Consider the following 3,062-nt stretch of genomic DNA (forward strand, 5'->3'; position numbering starts at 1 on the left):
ACTTGTTCAACAACAATTAACTTGTTCTTTTTGGTTTTTTGGTTTTGTTTTTTTTTTTTTTTGAAGATTTATTTATTTGCGCATACAGAACTGGGGTACAGGCCAGGGGTGCAGGGGCGGCGAGAGGCTTCACCAGAGACAGAGTGGGGAGCAGAACAGGCAGATGGAAGAAGTACACTGATGAGGGGAGCAGCGGGCGGGCCAGGAGAGGTCTGCCGCGCCATGTGGTCACCTCCAGGGCAGGCGGGGATCAAACTCATGCAGAAGTGGCTTTAGCTTCTTATTGCTGTGCTTTAACCCGCTGCACCACCAGGGAGGGCCTCTTTTTGGTTTTTGTGTTCATTCATTGGCCTTAATATAAGAACACTGACATCACTAGGCATCACTGAACATTATATGAGTCACTTATTCCTACACATCTTGCTGGATATGCCAAGAATACAAGGCCCTAACCACTCTTTATCTAGTCTATTTCTGAGGGTTATGTTTTAGCAAGCAATTTTGAAAAATCAAGTAATGTCTCCCTCTAGAACCAGGAGCAAGCTTGCTTACTGCTTGTCCTAAAAGAGGTAGGTAGAATCCCTGAACTCAGGGTCCTGTGACGTAATGCAGTTCATGTGAATCTGGTCCATATCACCCCCATGGGACCTGAGAGCAAAGGCCATCCAAGCATGGACCACTAATCAGTGAGAAATAGTAAAAATAAAAATAAAAATAAATTGTATTATAATTCTTCTAAGAGTAGAGGATCCATGTCTATATATTTTTTCAGAAAAGAGAGCTGCTACAAGGACACCTATTAACATAATTTTTTGAATTGAAAAATGAGAAAACCTTTCTGACAAATTAATTTGATGAGGTTGATTAGTTTAACAATGTAGGCTTTGCCAGCTAGAATACAATAGATGATTTCATAAATGACTTAAGTCTGCAGCAACAAGATGTTTATGAAAATACATTTTATAAGATTTATTTATTTATGCATACAGAACTGGGGTACAGGCCAGAGGTGCAGGGGCAGTGAGAAGATTCACAGAGACAGAGTGGGGAGCAGAACTGGCCGACTAAGTACACTGCTGAGGGGAGCTCAGTGTACTGAGGGCGGTCAGGAGAGGTCTGCTGCACCAAGTGGATCACCTCACGGGCAGGGCTGGGATCAGATGTGCTTGCAGTGCCGCACTTTAACCTGTTGCACCACCAGGGAGGGCCTATGAAAATATATTTAAAGCACTTGATGAAGTAAGTGGATTTGGTCCCCCAAAATTATCTTAACCAAATGTATTTAAGTAAACACTTGAACTTTCCAAATACTTGGTGAGTATATCAATTTAGACAAGGTGACTGAGTGAAAAAAGAAGTAGGTATAATTAGTACTCATTTGAGAAATCTTCACAAAACTCTGCTGGAGTAATCCCAGAAGCTGAGAACCTGAATCACCTATGACTGGATAACAAGTTCTTTATTGGCTGAGTGATTTCTAACACTGCTTTCCACAAGATTGAAGGAAGACCTATTGAAATTTGTTGCAAACTAATAGATCATTAAATGATTTTTGATGGTAGGTCATTATGTGGTTTCTACTATATAACTCAGTGCAAAAAATTGGCTGACATCCTATAATGAAATTTTTTCTTTCTCATCTCATTTATGCAAATTAGATTTCTCAGAGCTTGTTTATAAAAATGAAAAATGGGAAGAGAATTAATGTCGAGCCCAGTTTCATTCTAGCAGTAAGTAATATTCACCCACTCATAGAATTATTTGGAAAAACTCAGCTTCACCCACAACATTAAGAAATGCCTTTCCAATAAAATTTACTTTTTATGTTTAGTAATCAAAACAATACTTAATATAAAATTTTAGTTTTAATATTTTTACTCACTTGTGGATTAATAATATTGTGATGATAATTAAATCCAGAAGAAATTTAACACTCGGAGCCCTGTGACCACAGGAAATATTTGTCTTGAATTAATGTCAGTTTACATTCATATTTTTGCTACAGATGAGGATGATCAACAAAGCATAAACAATAGTAGGATATCTTTCTATTAGAAAGGTAGAATGAAAATACATGAGTACAAGGAAGGAAAAAATAAAATTTAAAAGCTTCCAACTGTTAAAATAAAAATTGGGTATTTTTGTGGATGATCATACATGTCAAATTGCTCTAATATCTGGATTCCATCTGACACATGTAAAAGACTGGTGTAAAATATCAGTATTTATGTCCAGAAATATTAAAATTTAAGAGGAAATATTTTAGATAACAATTTTAAAATACAAAGGGGACAAGTAGTTTTTGAAAATGCTTTCCGTCAGTTTGAGAATGAACAATAAAAACGATTGCCTGGAATAAGAAAAAAATGCCTTGAGGTCCTGAGCAGCACAGATGGGTACCCAGGAAGATAGTGTGCAGGTAGCAAGACAGGCAGCCCTCTGAGGACAGGGGTGGACAAGACTGGCTCAGAGCCCTTCCAGAGCCTTCTAAATCCCTGCTCCTAGGATCTGCACCAGCAGCCTCAGGATTTTGCACCCACAGGCAGAGGGGAGGAATTACCCAGAGAAAATTCTGCAGGCTTGCAAAGCTGGTTTCCACCCAGAGGTGGAATGCCCCATCTCTGCGGGGTAGACACTCAGACTACTGGGTGTTCTGAACTATGAGTCATCACTAACCCACACCACAAGCTTGGGTGTGGTCACCAGCGAAGCTGCTGTCTCAAGGTGACTCAGCAGAACTGCACAAAACAATTGTGGGTGCTGGGAGCCCACAGGACATCTGGAAGGAATTATCTCCCACCCCAACCGTCGGGGGTTCTGTGAGATTTCAGTGAGCATAGTCACATTCATCCATGGTGACCCCACAGCCTTTAGCGTCATCCTGGGGGTGTTTTGAGGTCCCTGTTCCTCACCTTCTTCATACTTCCCCACAGTCTGTACTGCTCCTCCTCTGCCTACCACAGGACTGGCACCGAGCTGGGCCCAGTATGCTCACCCCGGCTGCCAAACATGGTGTCTGTGTTCAGGGCAGGAGCCAGGACCACTGCTGTGTGACCGTCCTC

Source organism: Condylura cristata, unplaced genomic scaffold, assembly GCF_000260355.1.
Source record: "Condylura cristata isolate star-nosed mole 26May11 unplaced genomic scaffold, ConCri1.0 scaffold00020, whole genome shotgun sequence".
Classification (NCBI taxonomy): domain Eukaryota; kingdom Metazoa; phylum Chordata; class Mammalia; order Eulipotyphla; family Talpidae; genus Condylura; species Condylura cristata.